Source organism: Lissotriton vulgaris, chromosome 12, assembly GCF_964263255.1.
Source record: "Lissotriton vulgaris chromosome 12, aLisVul1.2, whole genome shotgun sequence".
In the NCBI taxonomy this organism is placed as follows: Eukaryota; Metazoa; Chordata; class Amphibia; order Caudata; family Salamandridae; genus Lissotriton; species Lissotriton vulgaris.
This window is the reverse complement of record NC_141700.1, coordinates 720756767-720772886: the sequence shown is the minus strand read 5'-3', so window position 1 is coordinate 720772886 and position 16120 is coordinate 720756767. Positions and strand designations below refer to the sequence as shown.

At 49.4% G+C, this 16120-nt stretch overlaps 5 non-coding genes across 5 annotated transcripts; 3 read left to right on the top strand and 2 right to left on the bottom strand.

Annotated features, from left to right (window-relative positions):
• The first annotated feature begins 897 nt into the window (after nucleotides 1–897).
• TRNAH-GUG (transfer RNA histidin (anticodon GUG)) lies at nucleotides 898–969 on the top strand. Its single transcript has one exon. It is a non-coding gene; the product is annotated as a tRNA-His (tRNA).
• Nucleotides 970–2316: 1347 nt separating this feature from the next.
• On the top strand, nucleotides 2317–2390 carry TRNAI-AAU (transfer RNA isoleucine (anticodon AAU)). The gene has a single exon. It is a non-coding gene; the product is annotated as a tRNA-Ile (tRNA).
• Nucleotides 2391–3165: 775 nt separating this feature from the next.
• On the top strand, nucleotides 3166–3239 carry TRNAT-AGU (transfer RNA threonine (anticodon AGU)). Its single transcript has one exon. It is a non-coding gene; the product is annotated as a tRNA-Thr (tRNA).
• Nucleotides 3240–5213: 1974 nt separating this feature from the next.
• Nucleotides 5214–5285, bottom strand: TRNAH-GUG (transfer RNA histidin (anticodon GUG)). Its single transcript has one exon. It is a non-coding gene; the product is annotated as a tRNA-His (tRNA).
• A 950-nt stretch (nucleotides 5286–6235) lies between these two features.
• Nucleotides 6236–6309, bottom strand: TRNAT-AGU (transfer RNA threonine (anticodon AGU)). Its single transcript has one exon. It is a non-coding gene; the product is annotated as a tRNA-Thr (tRNA).
• Between the last annotated feature and the right edge of the window lie 9811 nt (nucleotides 6310–16120).

The following is a 16120-nucleotide window of genomic DNA, read 5'->3' as shown; positions in this document are numbered from 1 at the left end:
GTCTACAAGCCCAGTTGCTCTTATTATAATTGTACACATATTATAATTATCCACATATTATAATTATCCTCACGAACACAATGCTTCTCCTTCGAACCTAAACATGTTTCGGGTGTTTAGATGCCAATGTTTTGTACCGCCAACCACCAGTTTCTTTAATTTTCAAAGCCAATCAGTTTGGTTTTGTGAAATGAAAGGTGTTTTTAAGCTGCACTCGCTTTAAAATACAACCTGGGCAGCAGTAATGCAAGCTTCAAGAACAGGCACAGCACAGGCAGCACCAGAGTGACCATCCATTACTGAGATTGTTACTGAACAGGCAGAGGAGGTTCGAGCTTCAAGAACAGGCACAGCACAGGCAGCACCAGAGTCTGATGGATTGTGAGTGCTTGGAAAATAACACTGTGTACTGTGTGCAGCTAAACATGCTGCACCCATAGCACTGTGCCAAGTTGTGAAGGTCACATCTGTGACATTGTGTTCACTTAGGGAGGCTTCACGTGAGGTTCTGGAGGCCTGTTCTGAAATATTGTGTCTGTCCTGGGAGACTCCTACGGAGTATTGTCATGTGCAACACACCCCATATGAAACGTCATGTCCAGTTCTCCATGCCTGACCTAGAGGTTTGATGCTACTCTTCAAATGTTTGAATAACATAACGCTTGAGGTGTAAAAAGGAGGGAGCGGTCCCTACAGAGTAGGACTGCAGGGCTGTGTGTGTTGGTTTGTGAACATCCCAATCAAGGAGGCAAAATGTGAAGCATCTACCTCACAACACAAACACAAGAACGAGACATGACGCGCTTTCTGCATAGAAAACCCTCATGGCAGAGAGCGCCACCGGATCTGCACTCTGAAAGTCACATACAATGCGACTTCATTAAGCCCGAGTAGCTCGCCGTGATTGTATAGTGGTTAGTACTCTGCGTTGTGGCCGCAGCAACCTCGGTTCGAATCCGAGTCACGGCATTGCAGGTGGCAATGTCACGGCAGTTGGGTGGTATTTTTTCCTTGTAAACATATATTTTCAATATACAGAGTATTTTTTTTTAAAAACCACCTGTGCCAAACACTTTGTTTTCCATTATTTGTGAAATTGCCAGCTTTAATCAAGAGAAGTCATTTCATTAGTATGCCACAGCTGTAGGGCGGTAGGGAAAGTGTGTTTTATGCATGCAACACTTACATTTAATATACTCTTGCATGTGTAGTCTGTGTAATTGCGCATAAATCGTTTTTGCGGAATGCAGAAACATTTGCTTGTGTTATATTACCTTTTCATGAAGAAAGTTTTGTTTTTCTGTAATGGTGCTTTATTTTACGCTCAGGCTAAAACTGGCATTTAAGGCACGTCCAGATTAAAGGGTAAATGTTTATCCCTTAAATATGCATAGAGACGGTCGTCCCATTAAGAGTATCCCAGCATCCCGAGAAAGAGCTTTAATGTCCTATTAAACAGTGTAGTAGGCCTGGTGAGAGGTGTCAGTACTACTGTACTGGTGACATGAGGGGCTCCTTATGTACTTTCCAGTTAGCACCGACCACCGGCCGCGCCTTCCCTCCTTTCCCTTCCGGTTACTTTGGTATTCCAGATTTTCAACTCTGGTTTCCTTTTTGTGAGATTTTGCCTTCAAGCAAGTCGTGTGGACTCTCTCTTCTTCCAAGCACTCACTTGTATTCTGCTTTGCTAAATTGGACATATTTGCTTATTTTGAGATTCAAGTTTTAGTAATTTTAGATGGGTAAAATAACTTAGTTAATGAAGGGGAGGCCACATCTGGTTTGGAAAGTGATAAGCTGTGTACTCTATGACTATGAAAAGAGAGGGGGGGGGGAGTGAGTGATGGCGGAAGGAGTACAGAGAAAAGGGTACAGGAAGGGAAGGGTTAGGGATTGACAGCCCAGTGAGTGATAGTGTGTGGTATGGATCAGGTTCAGGTGTGAGACGAACCTGCAGAACATTGAGCATGCGCAATGCTGCTGAGCCCAGACATGTCCTTTTCTGGGTGAGTGTGGGAGGAGGGAGGGTCTCTGGAGTGATTCTAGCCTTCAATACATCTTTTCTGGATTGTGATGGTCGTGCAGCTCTTGTTAGTGAAGTGCGTTCAGTGCAGCTCATTCAATAATATCCGTGTTCTTTGGTGACGCTCCCGAGTATGTGCAAGTTGGTGCAGGATTATCTGAGCTCTTCAATGTTGTGGACTGAAACTATGATGGGTCAGTAATAGCCTGTCTGAATGTCTATTAAATGTGTCTGTGTACCGTGATAGCCTGTTCAGTTTCATTAGAAGCTCCTACGTCATGCCGACATGTGCTGGCCGGTTAGCTCAGTTGGTTAGAGCGTGGTGCTAATAACGCCAAGGTCGTGGGTTCGATCCCCACACTGGCCACAGTTTTTCTCCATTAAAATACAAAAGTCATGCATTACAGTACAAGGCGTTAAAAAACATATAGGGTTGTTTGCTTCTTCTGGTCATTAACTGGGCCATCGCTGATGTTTGTACCAGGGTAAGTGTTGCTAGTACCATTTAAAGGGCACTGTGGCCACAGTTTTTCTCCATTAAAATACAAAAGTCATGCATTACAGTACAAGGCGTTAAAAAACATATAGGGTTGTTTGCTTCTTCTGGTCATTAACTGGGCCATCGCTGATGTTTGTACCAGGGTAAGTGTTGCTAGTACCATTTAAAGGGCACTGTGGGTTAACAGCCTCCCTCTCCTCCCCCTCGAAGACCAGCAGCCCGCTCCTTTGGCACTTTTTGAAGCGCTGTTTGAACCTGGGACGCGTCACTAAAAGTGTCGGTTCCTCTGCTTCTTGTTGGGGTGTCCAGAGGTCACGAGAGGTGAAGGAAGGAGCACAAGGGTTATGTAGGCATCATTAAATTGTCTTCTATGTATCGGTTACCTTTAAAATCGTTACACTCCCGTTTAATTTCACGTATGTATTGCGCACTCGTCCACCAGTGTAAATATTGCAAAATGAATACAGATATGTACATATAATGATATACGTTATTCGTGACCCTCTTTCTAAATTTCCCATTCCAAGTTCAGGTTTTCTTCTCCATTTTCTTGTTAGTAGCTGGAAAAAAGCAGTGTTAGATACAAAAACATGTGCACTGTCACCAGGACATAAGGTACAATGGGGACACCCAAACTCAGATAGGCGCTGTGGCTTAGTTGGTTAAAGCGCCTGTCTAGTAAACAGGAGATCCTGAGTTCGAATCTCAGCAGTGCCTCGTCTTTTACACAATATCTTAGAAGACCTATTGTTTGATAAAAGACTCACTGTCTGCAAGCCCAGTTGCTCTTATTATAATTGTACACATATTCATTATATGTACATATCTGTATTCATTTTGCAATATTTACACTGGTGGACGAGTGCGCAATACATACGTGAAATTAAACGGGAGTGTAACGATTTTAAAGGTAACCGATACATAGAAGACAATTTAATGATGCCTACATAACCCTTGTGCTCCTTCCTTCACCTCTCGTGACCTCTGGACACCCCAACAAGAAGCAGAGGAACCGACACTTTTAGTGACGCGTCCCAGGTTCAAACAGCGCTTCAAAAAGTGCCAAAGGAGCGGGCTGCTGGTCTTCCAGCGGGTGGAGAGGGAGGCTGTTAGCCCACAGTGCCCTTTACATGGTACTAGCAACACTTACCCTTGTACAAACATCAGCGATGGCCCAGTTAATGACCAGAAGAAGCGAACAACCCTATATGTTTTTAACGCCTTGTACTGTAATGCATGACTTTTGTATTTTAATGGAGAAAAACTGTGGCTAGTGTGGGGATCAGACCCACGACCTTGGCGTTATTAGCACCACGCTCTAACCAACTGAGCTAACCGGCCAGCACATGTCTGCCTGACGTAGGAGCTTCTAATGAAACTGAACAGGCTATCAAGGTACACAGACACATTTAATAGACATTCAGACAGGCTATTACTGACCCATCATAGTTTCAGGCCACAACATTCAAGCGCTCAGATAATCCTGTACCAACTTGCACATACTCGGGACCGTCACCAAAGAACACGGATATTATTGAATGAGCTGCACTGAATGCACTTCACTAACAAGAGCTGCACGACCATCACAATCCAGAAAAGATGTATTGAAGGCTAGAATCACTCCAGAGACCCTCCCTCCTCCCACACTCACCCAGAAAAGGACATGTCTGGGCTCAGCAGCATTGCGCATGCTCAATGCTCTGCAGGTTCGTCTCTCACCTGAACCTAATTCATACCACACACTATCACTCACTGGGCTGTCAATCCATAACCCTTCTCTTACTGTACCCTTTTCTCTGTACTCCTTCCGCCATCACTCACTCCTCCCCCTCCCTCTCTTTTCATAGTCATAGAGTACACAGCTTATCACTTTCCAAACCAAATGTGGCCTCCCCTTCATTAACTAAGTTCTTTTACCCATCGAAAAAATACTAAAACTTGAATCTCAAAATAAACAAATATATCCAATTTAGCAAAGCAGAATACAAGTGAGTGCTTGGAAGAAGAGAGAGTCCACACGACTTGCTTGAAGGCAAAATCTCACAAAAAGGAAACCAGAGTTGAAAATCTGGAATACCAAAGTAACCGGAAGGGAAAGGAGGGGAGGCGCGGCCGGGGGTCGGTGCTAACTGGAAAGTACATAAGGATTCCCTCATGTCTCCAGTACAGTAGTACTGACACCTCTCACCAGGCCAACTACACTGTTTAATAGGACATTAAAGCTCTTTCTCGGGATGCTGGGATACTCTTAATGGGACGACCGTCTCTATCCATATTTAAGGGAGAAACATTTACCCTTTAATCTGGAAGGGCCCTAAATGCCAGTTTTAGCCTGAGCGTAAAATAAAGCAACATTACAGAAAAATAAAACTTTCTTTATGAAAAGGTAATATAACACAAGCAAATGTTTCTGCATTCCGCAAAAACGATTTATGCGCAATTACACGGACTACGACATGCAAGAGTATATTATATGTAAGTGTTGCATGTATAAAACACACTTTCCCTACCGCCCTACAGCTGTGGCATACTAATGAAATGACTTCTCTTTATTAAAGCTGGCAATTTCACAAATAATAGAAAACAAAGTGTTTGGCACAGGTGGTATTTAAAAAAAATACTCTGTATATTGAAAATATATGTTTACAATGAAAAAATACCACCCAACTGCCGTGACATTGCCACCCGCAATGCCGTGACTCGGAATCGAACCAAGGTTGCTGCGGCCACAACGCAGAGTACTAACCACTATACGATCATGGCGAGCTACTCGGGCTTAATGAAGTCGCCTTGTACGTGACGTTCATAGTGCAGATCCGGTGGCGCTCTCTGCCATGAGGGTTTTATATGCAGAAAGCGCGTCATGTCTCGTTCTTGTGTTTTTGTTTTGAGGTAGATGCTTCACATTTCGCCTACTTGATTGGGATGTTCACAAACCAACACACACAGCCCTGCAGTCCTACTCTGTAGGGACCGCTCCCTCCTTTTTACACCTCAAGCGTTATGTTATTCAAACATTTGAAGAGTAGGATCAAACCTCTAGGTCAGGCATGGAGAACTGGACATGACGTTTCATATGGGGTGTGTTGCACATGACAATACTCCGTAGGAGTCTCCCAGGACAGACACAATATTTCAGAAGAGGCCTCCAGAACCTCACGTGAAGCCTCCCTAAGTGAACACAATGTCACAGATGTGACATTCACAACTTGGAACAGTGCTATGGGTGCAGCATGTTTAGCTGCCCACAGTACACAGTGTTATTTTCCAAGCACTCACAATCCATCAGACTCTGGTGCTGCCTGTGCTGTGCCTGTTCTTGAAGCTCGAACCTCTTCTGCCTGTTCAGTAACAGGCTCAGTAATGGAAGGTCACTCTGGTGCTGCCTGTGCTGCACCTGTTTTTTGAAGCTTGCATTACTGCTGCCCTGGTTGTACTTTGAAGCGAGTGCAGCCTAAAAACATCTTTTCATTTCACAAAACCAAACTGATTGGCTTTGAAAATTAAAGAAACTGGTGGTTGGCGGTACAAAACATTGGCATCTAAACACCTGAAACATCTTTAGGTTCGAAGGAGAAGCATTGTGTTTGTGAGGATAATTATAATATGTGGATAATTATAATATGTGTACAATTATAATAAGAGCAACTGGGCTTGCAGACAATGAGTCTTTTATCAAACAATAGGTCTTATAAGATATTGTGTAAAAGACGAGGCACTGCCGAGATTCGAACTCAGGATCTCCTGTTTACTAGACAGGCGCTTTAACCAACTAAGCCACAGCACCTCTTTGAGTTTGGTTCTCCCCATTGTACCTTCTGTCCTGGTGACATTGCATATGTTTTTGTCTCTAACACTTTGCTTTTTTCCAGCTACTAACAAGAAAATGGAGAAGAAAACCTGAACTTGGAATGGGAAATGTAGAAAGAGGGTCACGAATAACGTATATCATTATATGTACATATCTGTATTCATTTTGCAATATTTACACTGGTGGACGAGTGCGCAATACATACGTGAAATTAAACGAGAGTGTAACGATTTTAAAGGTAACCAATACATAGAAGACAATTTAATGATGCCTACATAACCCTTGTGCTCCTTCCTTCACCTCTCGTGACCTCTGGATACCCCAACAAGAAGCAGAGGAACCGACACTTTTAGGGACGCGTTCCAGGTTCAAACAGCGCTTCAAAAAGTGCCAAAGGAGCGGGCTGCTGGTCTTCCAGCGGGAGGAGAGGGAGGCTGTTAGCCCACAGTGCCCTTTAAATGGTACTAGCAACACTTACCCTTGTACAAACATCAGCGATGTCCCAGTTAATGACCAGAAGAATCAAACAACCCTATATGTTTTTTAACGCCTTGTACTGTAATGCCTCGGTTACTTAGCGGAAGGAGTACAGAGAAAAGGGTACAGGAAGGGAAGGGTTAGGGAGTGACAGCACCATGAGTGGTATGGATTAGGTTCAGGTGTGAGACGAACCTGCAGAACATTGAGCATGCGCAATGCTGCTGAGCCCAGACATGTCCTTTTCTGGGTGAGTGTGGGAGGAGGGAGGGTCTCTGGAGTGATTCTAGCTTTCAATACATCTTTTCTGGATTGTGATGGTCGTGCAGCTCTTGTTAGTGAAGTGCGTTCAGTGCAGCTCATTCAATAATATCCGTGTTCTTTGGTGACGCTCCCGAGTATGTGCAAGTTGGTACAGGACTATCTGAGCTCTTCAATGTTGTGGACTGAAACTATCATGGGTCAGTAATAGCCTGTCTGAATGTCTATTACATGTGTCTGTGTACCGTGATAGCCTGTTCAGTTTCATTAGAAGCTCCTATGTCATGCAGACATGTGCTGGCCGGTTAGCAGGTTAGAGCGTGGTGCTAATAACGCCAAGGTCATGGGTTGGATCCCCGCATTAGCCACAGTTTTTCTCCATTAAAATAGAAAAGTCATGCATTACCTCCTCGTCCTTTCTTCCTCGCCACAGTATTCACACATGAGCCTCCGGCTCCACACAGAACTCCAAGCATAAAAACAGCGCTCTAGTCTCCCTCTCCCTCCTCCAAGATGGCCCCCAGTGGCTCCATCCAATCCCATAAAGGGACACATAAACACCAACACGACCTGAAGAACCAAGCCGCAGACATGAAGCCACCACTAGGGCCGTGAGGGAAGGGAAACTATACTGTGGCGAGGAAGACATGGACTCGGAGTAATGAAGATTACCGGTAAGTAACCAGGGCATTACCTCCTCATCCTGTCTTCCTCGCCACAGTATTCACATATGAGCCGATACCAAAGCAATCAGCTTCATGTAAGGAAAACAAGCCACACCATCAGAGTAGGGAAAAACATATTTCAATATACAGAGGTATAGCAACCAAAAGGATAACCTCACAAGGAACCCCCGCAGACAAAACAGAAGAGGCAAAAGAAACAGAACCCCCACCCTCAACCTGGAGGCGGTAATGGGACACAAAGGTATGTGGGGAAGACCATGTAGCAGCCCTGCAAACATCCTCCATGGACACCCCTTTGAAAGAAGCCTAGGATACAGAAACAGATCTGGTGGACCGACCCCGAACATGAAGAGGGGGAAGTTCAGAAACAGAACCATAAGCCAACAGTATGGACCCCTTAATCCAACGACTGACAGTGGACAGGGAGGGCTTCAGGCCCTGATGAGACAAATCAAAATTGACAAACAAATTGGCAACCGTACAAAAGTAAGAAGTGCGTGATAAAGAAACCAACGACGCACATCCAACAGGTGGAGAAGGCAAACCCCAGCCGAGGAAGGATCAGGACAAAGAATCGGAAGAACCACTGCAGCAGAATGTTGAAATAAGAAACCACCACAGGAATAAACGTAGGAGGAGGGCACAATAGCACACGATCAGATAAATGACCAAAAATGGAGCAGACCGCAGGAAGGCACCCAGCTCACCAATACGCCAGGCAGAGGCAAGAGCTACACGAAACACCACTGAGAGTGTCAAGAACTCCAGGCCCACCGACACCAAAGGCCCAAAATGAGCCGACCGCAAGGAACGCAACACCAGAGGAAGGTCCCAAGGAGGAGAACATAAGAGAGGACGGGGACGTTGCAAAGAAAGCGACTTAAAAAGTCGAGCCATCAAAGGATAAATTTGAACCAAAGGGAGGACAAGAAATGCCCGAATGGCGGCCCAACGAGCCCCGAGAGTGGAAATGGTCAAGCCCAAATGGAAACCATCATCCAAAAAATCCAGAAGTCGAGTAGGGTCCAAAGAATCCAATGACAGACCGCGACCCATACACCAAGAGGCAAAGTCATCCCAATGCTTAGCAAAGGACTCAATAGTAGAAGGCCTCCGAGATTGCCGAACGACGCCAGCAACCGCAAAAGAACAACCTGCACGCATCAGCGATCCCCACTCAAGATCCAGGCCCGCAGACCCAGGGACCGGAACATAGGCAGAGGTAGAAGAGAATCCAACAGAGGATAAGGCATGAACGGTAACGTCCAGCCCGGAGATACAGCCAATTCCAGCAACAGGGGATATCAAGAACGACGGCACCACCCCGGAGCAACCAGAAGGACAAACGACCCCACCCTCTCGATCTCCTGCAAGACCAATGGAATCAGGGAAAGGGAGGAAAGGCATATAACAGGCCTTTCGGCCAAAGGAAACCAGGGGGTCCACCCTCCAGGCATCCCGGCAAGGCATAATCGTGCAAAAGCAGCGGAGCCTGGCATAGTACCGGGAGGCAAACAGGTCCACAATCGGACAGCCAAACATCTCCCGCAAGCACCCGAACATCAACCGCATGAGGGACAAAGACCCCACGGAAGGAAACACCCGGTGCAGACAATCCACCATAGTGTTCACCGCACCAGGCAGGTAAACGGTAGACAGGGATCCAGGTCCACCACCGCCCAACAACAAAACCGACAGTAGAGGCAACCAAGGGAGTAAACCCTGCACCCCCCATGAAGGATCACATAAGACATCACCACCTGATTGTCCATCCGGATCCGCACAAGGTGACCCCGAAGAAGATCCGAAAAATCCAACAGACCTAACAGGGCGGGCTACAGCACCTCGTAGGTGGAAAACAACACCGACCGAGGCCAAATGCCTAGAGACGTCGAAACCCCCAGAGTAGCACCTCACCCCAGTAGACAGGCACCGGTAGAGAGAACCCGGGAAGGAACACCCAGAAACGGGCGGCCCCCGGACAGATGACCCAAAACCAACCACCACACCAGGACCACCCGAACCGCCGGGGACACGGGGACGAAAACACCCATAACCATGGAACAGGTGACCCAAGCAACAAAACGAGGGACACCAAGGTATACATGTGAAGGCGAGCCCATGGAACGGTCAGCAAGGACGCAGACATCAGGCCCTGAACCCGTAACTACAAGCTCACAGGATGAGAAGGCCCGATAACATGGACCGCACAGCAGACAACAGAGACAGAATTCGAGCAGGGGTCAGGAACACCATTCCCAACGGAGACATGAACAGAGCCCCAATAAAAGTCAAGTGCTGCGCAGGAACCAGGGAGGACCACGGAACATTCACCAGGAAGCCGTGATGCATCAGGACAAGGCACACCCTCCGGACATGCAACTCTGCCCCGAAGAGAAGAAGCAGAAATACAAATAACGCCCAGAAAAGGAAAAACACAAACGCCCTCCCCATGTAAAGTCCAATAAGAGGAGCCAGAACTGCAGTTAAAAATTCCAGGCGAATTCCGGGCGAAGACCAGAGGCCAAAAGTCAAAACCCGGAACAGGTAGCGACAACCCAGGAAGCAGAAATGGAGAAACCTCAGAGAATCCGGGTGAACAGGTATATGCAGAAAAGCATCATACAAGCCTATGGAGGCCAGAAAATCCCCAGGAGAACAGAGATCCTCAGTGCGTCGCATCACCAGGAAAAGGAAGGAACAAACCTCCAACCCCAACTGATCCACGGGTACGGGAATCAAGGCAGACCCCAAAACAAAGGACTTGACACCCTCCAAAAGAGCCACCTACCTCATAGCGTCCCTGGGACAAGGAGTGGGCCTGAAACAGGTAGGGGGAGACAGGGTAAATCCAAGACGCACACCTCCGGACACCACCTGTAGCACCCACTGATCTGACACAGTCTCGCGCCAAGAGTCCACGAAGCAAGCGAGGCGACCCCCAACCGGACCCACTCCAGGAGCGAACCAGCCAGGATGTCGAAGCGGGAGTGGAGGAGGTAGAAGCACCGGAGAACCGGGACTAGACAAAGGAAAGATCACCCCGGCCACGCCCCCTCCCACAAAAGGGCTGACCATGCATGGCCCCCACGAGAATGACCACAAAAGCCCTCTGGTTACCAAAGGCTCGGAAGCGACCAGCACGTCCAGGTCATCACCATGTCCCTCAAAGGGGACCCAAACAATTAGACCCCAGAAAACGGGAATACCATCAGGAGACCCTACTGCGCCGCATCAGACACCCAGGAACGGAGCCACAATAGACGTCTCGCAGCAATCAAAGACCCAGCCGCAGAGGCCGCCGTCCCCAATGAATCAAAAGAGACATCAGAAAGCAGATGAACCTGCTGCACCATCCACGACAAAGCAGCAGATACATCCACCCCTCGGGCCAACAATCCAGCCAGTGTTATTTTCCAAGAAAGTTTCACTAGAAAGTTCTTGGTTCTAATCAAAGCATCTTAGTCACCAGGTATGCAATTCAGTGGGACCCCGCCCTGGGTCTGCACTCCAAAAAGATCTCCATACCCTGCAAGGTTCCCTGCGCTCCCCCTCCATAGTAGGGCTCATTGGTATGCCTTCTTGTGACCCCTGTGCTCCTCACCTGCAAACCTCAGAATGGGTTCCTGCCACTCAACAGGTCCAGCCCTTGGATATTTTCCTTGTGGTTTCAGTGTGAGGCCTGCAGTGCCTGTCCATTGCATGTCCCTCAGGGCCAGCTAACTACAGGAAAAGTCAAGTCAAGTCAAGTCATAAAATTTGTATAGCGCACTACATACCCAGAGGGTTTCAAGGCGCTTAGGAAGGGGAGGAGGATTATTTGTCAAATATCCACGTTTTAAGCTGCTTTCTGAACGCTAGGTGGTTCTGGGTGAGGCGCAGGTAGGGGGGGAGTGAGTTCCATGTTTTAGCAGCCAGGTATGAAAAGGATCTGCCTCCCATGGTGGTCTTGTTGATGCGAGGTACAGTGGCGAGGGCTTGGCTGGAAGACCGTAGTTGGCGGGGGGGGTGTAGAAGGACAGTCGAGAGTTGAGGCAATCTGGTCCGATGTCGTAGAGTGATTTGTGTGCGTGGGTAAGCAGTCGGAAAGTGATCCTCTTATTGACGGGTAGCCAGTGGAGGTCTTTAAGGTGACCAGAGATGTGTTCGTTGCGTGGGATGTCTAATATGAGCCTGGCTGATGCGTTTTGGATTCGTTGGAGTTTTTTCTGGAGTTTTGCGGTAGTACCCGCGTAGAGGGTGTTTCCGTAGTCCAGTCGGCTCGTGACCAGAGCGTGGGTGACTGTTTTCCTTGTTTCGGAGGGGATCCAGCGAAATGTTTTTCTGAGAATGCGAAGAATGTTGAAGCATGAAGAGGATACGGCGCTGACTTGTCTGTTCATCGAAAGTGAGGAATCCAGGATGACGCCCAGGTTCCGTGCGTGGTCTGTCGGGATGGGTGCTTTTCCGAGGGCTTCCGGCCACCAGGAGTCGTCCCATGAAGAGGGGGAAGTACCTAAGATGAGGACTTCTGTTTTGTCTGAGTTCAGTTTCAGACGGCTTTGTTTCATCCATTCGGCAACTTCTTTCATTCCTTCGTGTAGGTTAGTTTTGGCGGTGCTGGGGTCATTGGTGAGAGAGAGGATTAGTTGAGTGTCGTCCGCGTAGGAGATGATGTTGAGGTTGTGTTGGCGTGCGATGGCCGCGAGGGGGCTCATGTATACGTTGAAGAGGGTGGGACTGAGTGAGGATCCTTGAGGTACGCCGCAGATGACTTCAGAGGCCTCGGACTTGAATGGAGGAAGGCGGACTCTCTGGGTTCTTCCGGTGAGGAACGAGGTGATCCATTCAAGTGCTTTTCCTTGGATTCCGATGTTATTGAGGCGTTGTAGGAGGGTGCTGTGGCAGACTGTATCGAATGCTGCAGAGAGGTCGAGGAGGATGAGGGCGACTGTTTCTCCATTGTCCAGTAGAGTTCGAATGTCGTCTGTTGCTGCGATGAGGGCGGTCTCAGTGCTATGTTTTGCTCGGAAGCCAGATTGTGAGGGGTCGAGGGATTTGTTGGCTTCGAGGAAAGCGGCGAGTTGGTTGTTGACGGCTTTCTCGATGACTTTGGCCGGGAATGGAAGAAGCGAGATGGGGCGGTAATTTTTGAGTTCGGTGGGGTCCGCTGTTGGTTTTTTAGGTCGAGCCTTTACCATTCCGCAGGAATGGGAAATGGGGAGAATTCAAGTCAGCTATTTTCTCGTCAAACCAAAGGCCTTTCAGCCGCGGTTTTCTTGCAGTGCCCGTGAACCACGTGATAACATGCACGCGCATTCAGGGCCAGCCAGCCCAGCACATCAAAGGGCTTCTCCTCCCCTAATTATTCATGGCCGGCCGCAGGCCGGCCGTACTTTCAGTTTCCCCAGAACGGCTAATTAGGGGAGGAGAAGCCCTTTGATGTGCTTCACACCAATGCGCCTCAGTCATTCCTCTTCTTTGTATTTGCTTCCAGACTCCGATCTGCTCATGTGCACAAGACGCTTTACACATTACACTCATCTGCCTGAAGTGGGAGTTTTAAACAAGCAAAGCTGGTCCTTCTGTACTTGCAGTTTCACTTCTAATGTGTGTTGTTATTTATCATGATTTTTAGCTTAGGTGTATCACGCTTGTTCATGAGTTTGATCTCTTCATACTGTCAAATGTTTTCTAAGTTGTTTTGGATTGTCTTACCACTGGAGGTCTCCCTGTGCTACATTTAGCCTCTGACACATGCAACGCCACTCAACCACGCAACGCCACTCAACCACGCAACACCACTCAACCACGCAACGCCACTCAACCACGCAACGCCACTCAACCACGCAACGCCACGCAACTACGCAACGCCACGCAACTACGCAACGCCACGCAACTACACAACGCCACGCAACTACGCAACGCCACTCAACTACGCAACGCCACTCAACTACGCAACGCCACTCAACTACGCAACGCCGCTCAACTACGCAATGCCACGCAACTACGCAACACCACGCAACAACGCAACGCCACTCACACATGCAACGCCACGCAACCACGCAACGCCACTCAACCACGCAACACCACTCAACCACGCAACGCCACTCAACCACGCAACGCCACTCAACCACGCAACGCCACGCAACTACGCAACGCCACGCAACTACGCAACGCAACGCAACTACGCAACGCCACTCAACTACGCAACGCCACTCAACTACGCAACGCCGCTCAACTACGCAACACCGCGCAACTACGCAACGCCACGCAACTACGCAACGCCACGCAACAACGCAACGCCACTCACACATGCAACGCCACGCAACTACGCAACGCCACTCAACTACACAACGCCACTCAACTACGCAACGCCACTCAACTACGCAACGCCACTCAACTACGCAACGCCACTCAACTACGCAACGCCACTCAACTACGCAACGCCACTCAACTACGCAACGCCACTCAACTACGCAACGCTGCGCAACTACGCAATGCCGCAACGCCACGCAACTACGCAACGCCACGCAACTACGCAACGCCACGCAACTACGCAACGCCACTCACACATGCAACGTCACGCAACTACGCAACGCCACGCAACTACGCAACGCCACGCAACTACGCAACGCCACGCAACTACGCAACGCCACGCAACAACGCAACGCCACGCAACAACGCAACGCCACGCAACAACGCAACGCCACTCAACTACGCAACGCCACTCAACTACGCAACGCCACTCAACTACGCAACGCCACTCAACTACGCAACGCCACTCAACTACGCAACGCCAATCAACTACGCCACGCCACTCAACTACGCAACGCCGCGCAACTACGCAACGCCGCAATGCCACGCAACTACGCAACGCCACGCAACAACGCAACGCCACTCACACATGCAACACCACTCAACTACGCAACGCCACTCAACTACGCAACGCCACTCAACTACGCAACGCCGCTCAACTACGCAACGCCGCTCAACTACGCAACGCCGCTCAACTACGCAACGCCGCTCAACTACGCAACGCCGCGCAACTACGCAACGCCGCAATGCCATGCAACTACGCAACGCCACGCAACAACGCAACGCCACTCACACATGCAACACCACTCAACTACGCAACACCACTCAACTACGCAACGCCACTCAACTACGCAACGCCACTCAACTACGCAACGCCGCTCAACTACGCAACGCCGCTCAACTACGCAACGCCGCTCAACTACACAACGCCGCTCAACTACGCAACGCCGCTCAACTACGCAACGCCGCTCAACTACGCAACGCCGCTCAACTACGCAACGCCGCTCAACTACGCAACGCCGCTCAACTACGCAACGCCGCGCAACTACGCAACGCCGCAATGCCATGCAACTACGCAACGCCACGCAACAACGCAACGCCACTCACACATGCAACACCACTCAACTACGCAACGCCACTCAACTACGCAACGCCACTCAACTACGCAACGCCACTCAACTACGCAACGCCGCTCAACTACGCAACGCCGCTCAACTACGCAACGCCGCTCAACTACGCAACACCGCTCAACTACGCAACGCCGCTCAACTACGCAACGCCACTCAACTACGCAACGCCGCTCAACTACGCAACGCCGCTCAACTACGCAACGCCGCTCAACTACGCAACACCGCTCAACTACGCAACGCCGCTCAACTACGCAACGCCGCTCAACTACGCAACGCTGCTCAACTACGCAACACCGCTCAACTACGCAACGCCGCGCAACTACGCAACGCCGCAATGCCACGCAACTACGCAACGCCACGCAACAACGCAACGCCACTCACACATGCAACGCCACTCACACATGCAACGCCACTCACACATGCAACGCCACTCAACTACGCAACGCCACTCAACTACGCAACGCCACTCAACTACGCAACGCCACTCAACTACGCAACGCCACTCAACTACGCAACGCCACTCAACTACGCAACGCCACGCAACTACGCAACGCCACGCAACTACGCAACGCCACGCAACTACGCAACGCCACGCAACTACGCAACGCCACGCAACTTCACAACGCCACGCAACTACACGCAACGCCGCTCAACTACGCAACGCCGCGCAACTACGCAACGCCACGCAACAACGTAACGCCACTCAACTACGCAACGCCACTCAACTACGCAACGCCACTCAACTACGCAACGCCACTCAACTACGCAACGCCACTCAACTACGCAATGCCACTCAACTACACAACGCCACTCAACTACGCAACGCCACTCAACTACGCACACATGCAACGCCACTCACACATGCAACGCCACTCACACACGCAACGCCACTCACACACGCAACGCCACTCACACACGCAACGCTACTCACACACG